Raw genomic sequence first — 14,462 nt, forward strand, 5'->3', positions numbered from 1 at the left:
TCACAGCAAAGGGCAGATGAATGCCTTGTGCAGCCTCTTCAGTCCACTCTAGATCTATTTTAGGCTGAGAAGACTGTGCTGCTTGGATAGATGGGTGCATTTCATGCCAAAAGCTCAGTCTTTCTGCAGAGTTAGGCATCTCCGTTTGAAAAAGTAAGTACAAGGTAAAGCTGTTTGAAGCAGTGCATGAAGCTGAGTTGCTATCAGATGTATATGGCATAAAGCATATATCCTGATAGGCACTCTCCTACAAAGGAGAAGTGGCATTATTTACTTGTGCATCTTAATGAATGAGAGGATGCATATTGCGACATGAAATCCTATCCACTGTACCAATTCAACAGGCATTTATACACTGAAGTCTGAACTCTGCATAACCAATGGGATGTCAATGAAGGATGTGGAAGAACACTTGTCTAAAGACACCTACTCTTTATTTTTACTACAAAGTCAATTACCATTTCAAAGCAGCCATCTGACATGTATAATGTCAGGAGCCAGATGCTGGCATTGTGATATCGTCATATTAATTTTAAAGAATAATTTTTTAAATTATTTTTATTTTTTTTAATGTCGGCTTCCCAAGGATTAAGTTGGATATTCTCGATGTAGTTGAAAAAAGAATTTATATTCCCCAAAGACAAACATTCTTCTATGCTGTTTGGTTCTATAATTCAGTCATTTCTCTCTCTTGAAGAAGCACAAAACAGAAAGAACTTTTGGTTTCAGGTAAAGTTTCGCTTCAGCTGATCTTTCTGAAAACATGCACCTTTTTGGCTGTTTCAGTTATGAATCATAGAATGGCCTGGGTTGCAAAGGATCACAATGCTCATCCAGTTCCAACCCCCTGCTGTGTGCAGGTCGCCAACCAGCAGACTAGGCTTCCCAGAGCCACATTCAGCCTGGCCTTGAAAGCCTCCAGGGATGGGGCATCCACAGCCTCCTTGGGCAACCTGTTCCAGTGCATCACCACCCTCTGTGTGAAAAACTTCCCCCTAATATCTAACCTAAACCTCCTAAAATAAAGCTTATGCATAATTTATCTTTAAAGGGAAGTTTAATGAGTAAAATTTGGGTTACTGACGTTTTGGCACAGGTCACATTGAATCTTTTTTTATCTCCTAAATCACGTGTTTAAACTTAGTTTGGGTCTCTTACGACCAAAATCTGTGCTGACTCCTCTCTGACCTAGGCAGATTGAACTGAGTCGCAACACTGCTCTTTGCTGGTACATGTCCTCATCCCCACTGCCAAGAAAAACCCTCTCCCTCTGTGTTTTCCTGTTAGCAATACTGGTATGGAAGCCAAGGACTGACAGTCTTTCTCATAATTCTAAAATCCTCTCCTCCAACAGGGAAAAAGGAAAATGACTGAGAAACCTTTTGCTATTGTTTGGTTGTTTGGTTATAAAGGGGAACTGGACTGGCAAGCCATCATCCCAGTAGCCCTAAATCTCTGAGTAAAACATAGGCAAAAGGAGAGAAAAGAAAGATTTATTGTTATTATCATTACAGACTACCTTTATAATACGTGTTTCACTTAAATTAATATTTTATAACTCTATATCAGCACTGCAGTCACCCAACAGCATTTCTTATTTATCCAGTTGGACATACTAATTTGCTTTTATCAAAATACTTGAGAAATAATTGTCTTACCTCTCCTAGGACACGCTACAGGGTTTATTCTCTCCTTGCTATCTACGTAGTTATAAATCCTCATGCACTGAGAGCAGAACAGGCTTTATGTGTCTAGCATTTTCTTATGATTTCTAGGCTATTATCCCCAAATCCTAATTAACCATTATTAAAAATAATGTGGCCTTTCTACCACGTGAGATATACCAGCATGATAAGATGTGATGTGAAAGTCCCAAGTATAATGTAATTTTGCTGCTTTACTTTTCCTCTTTTATTAGAGATTTCTAACATAATACTGCGTTTTCATCCAAAGTGACAGGATTCAGTACATACTTTGTAGTATATGTTTTGCAAACTGCCAAAACTGAGTTGTTGGATTTAGTTTTCTAATAATCATACAGCCATACAACACGCCCCTACATGTCAGAAACTGAAGAAAGCAAATTCGTACACAACAACATGTATTTTGTGGATAGCGATAACCCACCCAAATCTAATTTAATCAAATATTTAAAGAGGTAATAATTAATTTTTAAAGAATTGAAGTGAACCGTAACTAGGAGGAAATGTTATTGTTTATTTTTAATGCCAGAACCGTATTCCTGATGCATTTTTAATATTTCATTAAGGCGGTAACTTTCACAGTGTATTTTTTCAAGTTTCATATCTCACTGATTTATTTATTTTTTTCTGAAGAAGAAAGGTAAAATGCTGTAGGGAAACTCAGAGCTTAGACTGATGCATTCTTTGAGGAGCTCTTGCTAAAACTAACAAGTCTTTTTAAGCAGAAGTCTTCTTAAGCCTTTCCGGACAAGCAATCTAAAACCAGATGTCTTTTAGACAAGCTAAGGTACAGCATCTGCTTGTGAGCTGAGCAAAGGGTTCTTCTTTCAGACAGTGCATGTGTTCATTGGGTACTACTTTCTGTTCTGCTTCTGAGCTATTAGTCATTCTTACTTTCTGGAAGAGATATCTGCAAGAAAGGTTTTAAAGCCCATTGCCTTTCAAACCTGCATTCTGTCCTTCCTCAGTCCTTTGTTTTTTGATGTATTCCTTCTTTTTAATGGAGCATCCCTCACAGTTTTTTAGCCTTTCGTACTCAAACCGTGGAAGCCTATTTATTTCACTCTGGCTCCAGCCCTAGTTAAAGGTGCGAACTACCAAAGTGGATGGGGGCACATGCACATTAACACTGCTGTGGAAAACATCGCCTGACAGATGGATGCATGTTGAATGGGTGTTTAAAGAAAGGTGTTTGCAATAAAAATCCTGAGTACAGCATCAGAGGAAGACCACACACAGTTTCCTACTTTTATTTCTGTAATATATAGGGGTCAGGCTAGTTCTAGTCCCTATGCTTTATACTGTCACTCACATTTGCTATTTCATATATGCTTATATTTGATATTTAATGCTAATAATTTATATATTAATATTTGTGTGTTTATTTCAAAGACTGGCTGTTTTCAAGGGTCTGCTCTGCACCACGAGGGTCTGAGTCAACATACTGTAAATCGCTGGTTTATTCAATAAACAAAATAGTGAAAGGGTAAGTTGAATTTCTCCAGTTTTAATCACCTGTTCTCGATCTCTGGGCGATACTCACCTAATATGTAACAGTTATGGAGCTATGAATATGATGTGCAGATACATCCTTGCTTGGGTTTATCTGCCTCTGACCAGCCCTAAGAACTGATGTGTTTAAATTCTGGTTGAGAATTGAGGCAAGTGATTGGAACTAGATTATCTTTGAGGGTCCTTCTAACCCAAACCATTCTATGATTCTTTGGAAGATGAACTATAGATAAGAAGTTCTCTCCATTTTTCTTCCTAAGTCCTTAGCTGTTCCCTGGATAAGAGGACTTTTTAGGCACAGCATTTTTCTTTTCCCAAAATATTTCTGACTCAGTCATCTGCCTACGTAGCGAACTTTTGTGTCCCCTGACTTAGGCTGAATTGGTTTCTCTTCATGTACAAACAGGACCGCTTTTTTCCCCCCTGATTTCATAATTGCTATTTCTATTTTTTTGCTTCTTTCAGTTTTCAATTATACTTCCACTTGACTATCAAGATTATCAAGAAATAAAGCATGATTCACATGTACACATAGTTTACGACCTTTAGATTCAAGTCCATTTATATAAACTTGCAAATACAAAAGGATACGACGTCATAGGGCCTTGTAGGCACCCAAATTGTCAGTGAATTCAGACCATAACCGATTTGTTCAGCTTTACTGAGACCTCTTTATAAGCTGTGCTTGTGTTATGACAGTTGATTGTTTACAGATTCTTAAAATGTCCTGAGTTGATGAAAAAAAGGGCAATTTTTTCCTTCACAAATATCACTTGACTTTGAGAGGAGTGTTTGAAGCTACACAACCAGAATAGGAACATTCACATCCTCTCTATGAGTGGCTCAAAAACCCTGTCATTTCTCTCAGGCCCAGCTCCAGCAAGCACTTACACACATGCTTAACTTTATGCACACGAGTAATCCCATTGATTTAATGGGATTATTCCCCTATGCACAGTTACGCACACATAAATGTTTGCAGGACTGGGGTCTATTTCTCTTGCAATGATTTGAAACCTGTGGAAGAAAATGCTGTATGCAAGTTAGATATTATTTAATGGCCACATATTAAGCCTGAATATCTCTTCTGAAATTGGTGAGGCTGTGCCACTTTGTTTCTGGCTGAGAAACTGCCCTCTTCTGTGCACAGTGTATACTCTTAGCTTACTACAACACATTGTGGCTATTACAGCATAGAAAAGTGCATGGGAACTGCTGAGTCACAGCCTGAACCACTGATGGAGCACCTGAGGAAAGGACCTGGTCAGCCCTGGGAGCACAGGTGAAGGCAATTCACCTGTATGACTGGAAGGGGTGCAACCTGGCTCCACCTCTCTTAGACCCCATTTAAGGGCTGACTGCAACTGGGGAAGGATCTCTTTCTAAAGATCCCTCCCTAGTGGATCTTTCCTCTGTGAACCTGGAATCTTCTGATACAGGTGAGTAATCTTCTTCCCTTTCTTTATAGCACCTTTCTATTGTGCCGATACTTTATTGCTGTACCTCTGTTTCCCATCATAATGATCTGTTCAATTACTACAAAAGGGGAATGGAGAGGTAATCAGTATTAGAAGTACTAAGAGAGAGAGAATTCTCCACGTCCAGAGGTTACTGTATTTCAAAACTTGATTTATAACTTGATAATGACATTTAGAAAATCTTCTGCTATGTGCAGGGTATCCTTTTCGTTAATGAAATAACATAATAACTCATAAATATTTCATATATGTGGAAAAGGCTTACTTTATATATACTTACATACAAATAAAGAAATCTATGTGTAGAGAAATGTAGAGCAGAAAAGTACTTCCAAGCATCAGAAAACTGTATAAAAATGTGATGTTTGCATGTGTGCAGACTTGCAGGCACAGGGCGAGCTCTGTTATGAAAATAACTTTGGTGAAAATAACTGAACTTCAAGTTGCCTCTGACTTGGATAGTTTGCTTGTGATTTGAAATTCTGCAGCCAAGGTAACTTTAAAAAATTAGGGTAAATAACCATCTGCCATAAATGATAGAAATTGAATATAAATAAAATAGTACTTCTACAACCAGTGATGGGAATCATAAGCCAAACGTATCCATGGTGTAGGCAGCAGGAATGCTTGTAGAACAAAAACAGCTAAAGAAGCAGGTTTGGCCCAGACTCGTTTTGATGTGTGGTGTATCCTGTTGGCTGAACAACAGCATTATTAAGCAACTTGGGCTGGAGCATCAATGGGCTCTGTGAAGGATTTAAAGAAGATCTTGACTTGAACGTGTTGCGAGAGGAATCATGCTGTGTCATTCAGTAAAAATATAATCAGTCTTATGCCACTGGCACATTCAAACACCTAGTGGGATATGCTGGGCATCAGTGTTCAAAGTTTTATGTCAGGTAACAGCTGCTTTGGTCAGGCAGTTAATTAAACGTGTTCATTTTCCATACAACCAACAGTAGTGACAACAGATCAAAGTGGAATTTTATGACATTTCAGGGTTCCCTTATGTGATCACAATGGTGGATGGCACCCACACTATCATTCACATCCCTTCACTGTATGATGATGCCTTTCCCCACTGAAAAGCTTCAGTCTTTGACTCTGCAAATAGTGCAATACTAATACATTGGTACTGCTTGCTGGATATTGCCAGTTGTCCCAACTGCAATCTTGAGAAGCTGTATGGGCTTATTCCCATGCTGAAGATGGGAGATGTCTGAAGATGAAGCAATTCATTTGCAAAACTATTTTTAATTTTCTCCCTCCTGTCTTACATCTCTTATTATTAATATTCAGTGAGCAGATATGTAGGGTGGAAATAAACTAGTATGGTATTTTTGAATAGACGTTGTACTCATCAGATGAGGAATTACTGAAAATTATTTCCTTTTCCTTGATAGTTCCTTTTGCTGCATTGCAAGATGACAAATTCAACCTTTTCCACAATATTGATACTTCCATAACACAGTAATAACTCAAAAGCATTGGGAAAGATAAGGTAAATGGAGATGATTCATGGAAACGACTACAAAACCTTTTTAGAAATAATGGACTGACAAATACGAACAATATTTGAACAATATAAATGAACTAGACAAGTTTCCTCCCCACTAAAAGGATAAAACACTTGTGAAGAAATGTGGAAGAAATGTAAAACCAGTTAAGCATATAAGAACTGACCGAAAATGAGTCACACTCCTACGCTTTTGGCTCACAATTTGAAACACTTGTTTTTACTTGATTGGGTAGCCACTAAAAGTATATAGTAAGATTTGTTTGAATTTGATCTGTCACTGTTTTTGATGGGTGACAATGATTTTATGACATATGTCACATAGTGTCACATCATTCAAAACACATTAAGTCACGCTCTATCCCGTCATTTCTGAAGGCAATAATGCTATTCAACGTGACGTGACATGAGGAGATGTAACACAACTCAACAGCTGAAAAAATAAAGGGAAAGTTTTGTAGGTGTGACATGGGTTCTTGAGATTACATTGTAATGAATCTTAGGAGGAAGATCCCAGGAGCTGTCTGTAAAAATGGATCCACTGTCTGACTTGTGTCTTTAGGAGAATGAGGTCTGGGTTACTGTGCACAGAGGGGCAGTGGGTGGATAATACAGTCATGACAGCAGTCTCACTGGGCTCAGTGGCACAGACTAGCTCTTCAGGAACTACTTGTTGGAGAGTCTTATGCCTGAAAAGAGACTAGATTGGAACTCTCTATGGCTTGAAACGTCTCTGGGTTTTTAGAGCATTTAAAATTTCTGCAGCCTCAAGGATGTCCTAAGCAGAATACATTACAAGCTAGATACTTGCTGGTTGTAGTAGTCTTCCAACAGCTTCTTACAGCTGTTTATGAGGATGGATAGTGACAGGACAAAGGGGAATGGTTTTAAATTGAGACAGGGGAGGTTTAGGTTGGATATTAGGAGGAAGTTTTTCCCCCAGAAGGTGGTGAGGCACTGGAACAGGTTGCCCAAGGAGGCTGTGGATGTCCCATCCCTGCAGGCGTTCAAGGCCAGGCTGGATGTGGCTCTGGGCAGCCTGGTCTGCTGGTTGGGGACCCTGCACACAGCAGAGGGTGGGAACTGGATGAGCACTGTGGTCCTTTTCAACCCAGGCCATTCTATGATTCTAATAAATTTAAAATGAAGATAGTTCCAGTCTATGTGAGCTCTGCTTTTGTTTTTTTTAAAGACTATTTCCTGTCCTGCCTTGAGGCCATCAGGAGTGGAGTTCTGTGTTTTATATGGTAACATGATGCTTTTTATTCTTTCTGATTACAATGAAGCTATGCCTCTTATAAACATGAACAGCCTTTGGCTAGATCATCAGGAAGTTCTCTCTTTCTACACCAAAAGTAGAATGTCAGCACAGAATACGAAGTTACCTGGTCAACTCTGCAAGATCTCAAATTCTACAGCTACTTGAGTTGCACCAGACATATTTTCCAGGTTAGTAAAACTTAGCTATGCGCACAAATATGGTATGCTTGCTAGCATTACACAGCTCCAAACCTACAGCTCTAGTTACACATTATGTTTTTCTCACCACTTTGTTGGTGGAGCCTATGAATACGGATTCTCTAAGATCTTTAGATACAGGTCAGAGTTGGAAGCTGAAGATCAGCCAACCTGAAATACCTCCTTAACTCCCCAACTGGAAACTCCCTCCAACTCTTAGATGTAACGCTAACCACTGAACACTGCAAATGGGGCACACAGCACCAGTGAGACCTGAGTTGATGTCCAAAAAGCTGCTAACAGCTCTGAATACTAATGTAAATGTGGGCCCAACTTTCCGAAATTATTCACCACCCTATTTTCATAATTTCCTATTAATTTCCTGAAGAGCTGTTGCTATTCTTTAGGCCTGATTTTTCCCTCCTGATTGTCTTGGAAGACATCCTTGATGTCTGGAGTTTCCACTGTGTTCTAGGGCAGCTGAGAACTAATCTGAGTAATTTTCATTCACTTCTTTTGTGACTTATAAATAATAATAATAAGCAAACCTCTGCAGTTCTGTAACTATCTTTTCAAAATGTTAATTACTTGCAGGCTGAATATCTTGAAATTCTTCCACCTTTGCTACCAAAGAGAAACTTGTGTAAATTCTCACTTTGTCGTCACACCTGTTGGAAATCACTGTTACAACTTAGGTGTGAAAAAATGTGACTGAACTATACGTAGTAAGGAAAGTACACACACCAATCTCAATGTAAGTGCATCACCACTGCTATAAAACAGACAAAACTACTTTGGTGACATTCGCTGTTACTGTACGTTGACAAGTTCCCATTTAATTTACTACATATGGTTCTATGTCTCCATAGCTACTCTCGTGAATTCATTATTCATTAAATAAGTGATGAATTTACTCAAATATTGCAGCCACATGGCCGACACAAATGCATTCTAATATTATTAACACGTTGCCAACTTGCAACTCTTCGAAGTCTGAGTAAATGTTTTGACAAGAAGAGGCAGCAAGAACAAATAAGTAGTAGCAGTCTAGATGAAGTTCAGCCATAGTTCTAACAGCTTTAAAGTCTTAACAGTGTTTTCACTGGGGCAGTACCAGATAAATTGCTCTTATGTGTGCATACAAGAGACTAAAATTCCTTTGAAAGTTTATAATTTCTCATGGGAAAACACAACATAAAAGTTACTTTTACTCATAGAAAAACAACACCATATTTTCCTGTCAACCTTTGCTGTTGGGAATTTCAAACTTTTTGCATTTTTTCCCTGTGATTCTTTGTCGACCCTAGGGACAGGCGTTTACAACGTAATTTACTTTCAGCATGTCTCTGTAAATCATTGTAATACTTTCTATGGCTAGTAAGATGAAAAAGTTGGACTGACAAAGTACTTTTCTGAGCCTCCAACAGCAGACTAAAAACACCTCTGCCTCAGAAACATGGATTGATACACAAAAGAAAAGTTTTATGACGGCTTCACATGAATGTTTGTATTTAGAGGTTGTAGTATTTATTAGGAAATATTTATTGAACTGTATTTACTTGCAGTAAAATATATGGAATGCCTGGGAAATAAAAAGTGTGTTGGTGGTACAAATTAAAATCACCAGCATCCCATGTTTGGAGAAGGCCGTTATTTTTTCCTCGCTGTTATTGAGGTCTGTTGTTGTCACTGTTGTTGTATGGGCTTAGCAGAGCTGTCTCGGATTAGGTGATTTAAGCATGGCCTCCCATAAAAAGAGCTGGAAACCTGTAGAGCCTTTCAGCCTCACTTTTTGAGGCTGCTGCTAATATCAAGGCTCATTCAGTTTTACATTAGAACTTGATGACTTGCACATTGGTTGAACCTTCACCTTTTACAACCTTAATGGGGATTTATTAGCTATTTCACAGTGTGTAAATTTGAATCTAGGTCAGATGAGGAAGAAAAATAGGGCAAATCTGGGCCTTAAGTATAACCTGCATATAATATATCAGGATAAAAAAAAAGGTGCAAAATTAAACAGATGATTAAAAGTGTCTAGAGCAGTCAGAGTCTGAAAAAAGAGCTTGATAAATTAGGGGTGTTAGCGGGCTGCTTTTTTTTTTTTTTTTTGAGTTCAAACTCAGGTGACTGGTGAAAGTCTGGTTTCCACGCAAATTCAGCAGATTAAGGAGTTAAAATAGCTTGTTAACCTGTTTCTGCTAACTGCTCGCAAGAGGAAATGTAACACAGGTGTGTTTGATATTCACAAGATTAAAGCTTTTGTCTACCATCAACCGTTCACCACATTAAAGCTGTTTTAATGAGGTATTGGAAGATAATGAATGTAAGCCTCTAATTCACTGCAGAAGAGACAGCTTGCCCCTGCTCTGACCTCAGTGCAGCCAGGTATCTACAACAACATATTAGTCACATGCAGACCCAAAGCTAAATAGCCACTGCCTTTTGCAGCACTCATCTGCTAAAAGCAGAGGTGCTTCAGGTGCTGGAACTTTTCTGCTCAGCCTCTTGGAAATTTTAAGTCAGATATTCCTAGAGTGATGGTACCCATCTCTTAATACAGGAGGGCTGCCTGGAGGAAGAAAAAAAGCAGCAGGAAGAAAAAAAGAGAGGCTTTAACAGTGCTGCGCATGGGGGGGGGGAACAGGTGCAAATTAATACTATTGCTCAATTACCATTCATCTTAACACTTAGAGATGCTTAAATAGTCAATAGCTGGAGTGAGGAAATGCTGGGGAGGGCTTTCTGGTTCGCCTGGTTCTGTATCTAATATCTGATGGATATTAGATACTGCGAGGCGAAGGTATGCTGCTGCTTAGTTGTTCTTAATAGAATAAGCTCCAAATAAAAATAAAATAAAGATCCTGAAAGGTTCTCCAAACCAGATTTATTTTGGCATGCGTACGCAGGGAACTATGTACTGTAGCAAGTTTTAAATACTGTATTTGGACACTAATTCTCAACTGCCGTCATCAGTTTGCTGACAGCCATCTGCTTGGACCCTGCTCCTTCCTCCCATCCAGCACAGCTAAAGTAAAATATTGACAGAAACAACTTCTGCAGCAAAAGTGGAAAAGTTAATAACATAACTGAAGTCACACAGGATTTTTCTCTAATGTTCTGGAGCCCTCCTCCAATTTTGTTTTGCTCATGCCTTTATTTAGATGAGTCCCACCTATCCTAAAAATAGGAGGCTGTATAGCCGGATATCTTTAGATGAACAGGTTACCAAGGAGAAATCCATAGCCTTAAGTGCTTACCAGATAGTTTGTGTGACTTAATCCTAATGAGCAGTGCACGTGCTCTTGGGGAGCTGGCACACCGTGCAGAACATTGTCAATCAGAGCAGCAAAAACGTTGTCATGGTGCTGCTGAAAGATGCAGAGGAACGTGCAGCAGATTGCTAGAATGGTGATGTTAGGAGCCTATGCAAGCCCCTGTGTCATGCCCGGGGCTCAGGTTTGCCACTGTGGTACTGAGGGCTGCCTCGGCACTTTGGATAGCTTTGTTCTGCTCGTGGCTTGTTGTATTCCCCACCTGAATGAGTTAGAGCTGCCATAGCTCAGCACAAAACAGGCTCTACCTTCAGCTCTTTGTAGGAAATGCCATTAAAGCTCTTGCACAGGTCACAGGGCAGTGCACGATAGATGACTTCACTACTAATTAGTTCAAAAAGAAAAGTGAATGTGTGCCTACCTACACACAATCACACAGATATACCTTCACATAAATTATTTATTTATCGTATCTATTTATAATACATGAATCTTTTATATTTTATGGAAATACCATCATGCTTTTTAGATTTACATCTCTTATTAAATTCCCCACACAACAAAACACAATGCTATAGAAATATATAGCCCTGCAAACTGATTCAAGACTTCTAATCCAAGTGGTCTTACTGTCTGCAATATTCCTTTCTAAATTGTGCCATTATGTCCCACAAATTGACTTGTAGTGAAAGATAATTTCTTTTTATTCTCTTGCAGTGTTACAGTAGAAAGAATCTTTCCCATAAAGAACAACGTGATGATTTTCCCACTGAACTTTCTGCCACGTATCTGCAGAACTGCCACAGATGTACATGCACATCCAACCTGAAATCAGCCCTGAGAGTAGATGGGTATGTTTGATGAAGAGGTCAATTAAAACCACAGAATCTTTCAGCACCCTGTGTCCCAGGTGTTGTATGTAGCTATGAAGTGTGGTGAGGATGGCCCACCAGCCTTATCACTCTACCTCATAGGTTCTCATAACCTATAGGCATTTAAAACACATGAAGTAAAGATGCAACTGGGGAGGGGGGGAGGGGAAGAGGAAGCACTTCTATTGTGCACTTCTTCTGAAGGCGCATCCACTAGCAGAGTGAAATTTGGATAGTGGGAAATGTTTATTCTCTAAAAGAGTGGTTGGATACTGGCACAGCCAGCCCAGGGAGGTGGTAGATTCCCCATTCCTGGAGGTGTTCAAGAGTTGTGGAGACGTGGGACTGAGCGACGTTGTCAGTGGACACGGTGGGGCTGGCTGGACTTGGACTTCAGAGCTTAGAGGTCTTTTGCAGCCTTAAGGATTCTGTGTTTGAACTAAATACTGTATTTTAACTTCCAAAGAAATATATAAATGCACTACTGACCCAAGAAGCCATAGGAGTGATGAAGCCATAGCAGTGATGAAATCCACATCGCAAATTATTCTGCTTCTACATCTCCAATGGAATTACTGAACATTGTGAAGATTTTAATCCCTGACATAGACAAATGTCAGGAATTATAATTTTGTAATATTCTGAAGTGTTTATACACATAACAAGCTTTCAGTATGTGGCTATAAACTTAGGTAAGTCCAACAGGTAAATAACATAAAGGACTAAGTTATCATACTTTTTGGGTATTAAAAGAAGCAAATATCTCAACAAAGTCCAACCAGGGAACATTCTGTTGCCTGCTGTGACACAGTGACATCTCAAAGATTAGGGTGTTTCTCAGCCATTAAGAGCAGTCATCACTTGTATGGAGCACAGAGCTCAGTACACCTGGCAGGGGAGCTCCTCGTCGTAAAACCATGGCCATGAGTCTAACCAAAAAACTGCAGAAGAGGAAAACTGGTAAAGGCCTCTTCTGTATATACTTCCCACTGAAGTCTAATATCTTCAAACTGTTTCTTGCTATAGCATCTTTGATGCCAGCACTTCTGTCAGATGAGTCTACAAAGATGACAATTGACGTCACTGGAGAATCTACAAGTTTTCTGTGAGCAAAGTGTCATAAAACAGACCAGCAAACAAAATTCTTTTCCCTGACTAACATAAGACATAAACATGCATGCAGCTCTGCACAGCCATATCTAATTGTAAGGTCATGCCTTTTTTTAATGAGCTTGCTAAAAGTTTACACCAAGTTTCCTCAGTGAAACAGGTAGGGTCTCATTGATCTCCAGCCAGGGATGTCATTACAGAGGATGGGGTTCCAATTTCTGATTAATGAAAATTTTAATTACGGACAGATAACGAAGAGAAAGACACATTTCCATGTTACTTTAAACAAAGAAGAGTTAAGGCCTTATCTTAACTATGCATTGGCACTGCAATGCGAAATGGTCATGCAAAATTAATTTTTAATGTGTTCAATTTATATTAAAAATTTCTGCAAGTGTGTGATTTTTTTTTTTTCTAAGGCTGGAGTGCTACTTCATTTACAATATTCCCTGAAGGTGTTTTTTTTTTAAAGAGACTCTTAAACTGAAGCCATTTTAAGGGTTTTATGAGACATTATGTGAGCTTTCATATGCAAGTTAGTCGTTAAGTACCAGATATTATATTCTGTAATATGCTTAAGTGATATTAGAGGCTGTATATAGCCTGCAGTAATGGCTATTGCTGCTTTTTTAATTTATCAAGAAAATGTTGCTTAAATAAGGAGCAAATCAGTGCTTGGGTGTAGAAAATATAAATGTACAGGAAGTAATAGTATCATTGCAACACACTTTGCATGTCCAGCTTCCCTGGGGAGCAAACACAAAGTCTGCTTTCCCCTACTCCTGCTGACATACATGGAAGATCCATACACGTAGTGATGGAAATATGCAAAAAGAGAAATTTCACTGAGTCTCACTGAGCAGTATGTGACTGCTGCTCCTCAAGACCTCATGAGAATTAATATTATGCCCTGTGTAACTGGGTTTTTTTGTACAATCCTTGGCATTCAAACAAAGTAGCATCTCACTTTTGGATGCAGACCAGTGAAGTCTTTGAATGTTCATCCTACAAAGGGAAATATTTTTGTTAAGCTGGATTCATTGGTCAAGCTACAACAGCTAGGATGAAAAAAATCTCAGATGGTGAACAAACTTGCTATTTCTCTTTTGTCCCTTCTTGCTGAGAAATAAGAAGGAGAAAAAAGAGGAGGGAGAGACCTTTAAGCTGACAAGCCTGTAGAAATAGAAAAGTCACTTGACTTTACTTACAGACATGCTTCCTGCTCCGAACTCTGACACAGAAACAAAACCTTTTGCAGTTGTGCTGCATGGAAGTGGGACACGGGCATCTTTTGCCCTGCCCCCAACCCCACACAGTTCTCCCTGCTCTTAGCACACAGTGCTGCCCGGTGCCCAGGGCTCATTCCCTTCCCTCTGACCACAATTCTGTGCCCAGCTGCAAGTTCCCACTTTCCTGCAGTGTTATGATTGAAGAAATGTATTTTAAATGAGAAATCATCTCTTCCATCTTCCTTCTCTCACCCAGCTGCTGTTTCCCATCCTGATTCCTGTTTTGGAGCCATAATTAATGTTTTGTTT

At 39.2% G+C, this 14,462-nt stretch overlaps 2 long non-coding RNA genes across 2 annotated transcripts in view; one reads left to right on the forward strand and one right to left on the reverse strand.

Moving 5' to 3' along the window:
* LOC122164890 overlaps positions 1-14,462 on the reverse strand; it is a 113,802-nt gene that overhangs the window by 4,093 nt on the left and 95,247 nt on the right. The gene's annotated exons all lie outside the window — the stretch shown is intronic.
* On the forward strand, positions 4,574-11,951 carry LOC122164893. Its single transcript, XR_006170339.1, has 4 exons — positions 4,574-4,654; positions 7,496-7,658; positions 8,262-8,421; positions 11,660-11,951. It is a non-coding gene; the product is annotated as an uncharacterized LOC122164893 (long non-coding RNA).

This window comes from Centrocercus urophasianus, unplaced genomic scaffold, assembly GCF_019232065.1.
Source record: "Centrocercus urophasianus isolate 14NV4802_14NV808 unplaced genomic scaffold, USGS_Curo_1.0 seq_28, whole genome shotgun sequence".
Taxonomy (NCBI): domain Eukaryota; kingdom Metazoa; phylum Chordata; class Aves; order Galliformes; family Phasianidae; genus Centrocercus; species Centrocercus urophasianus.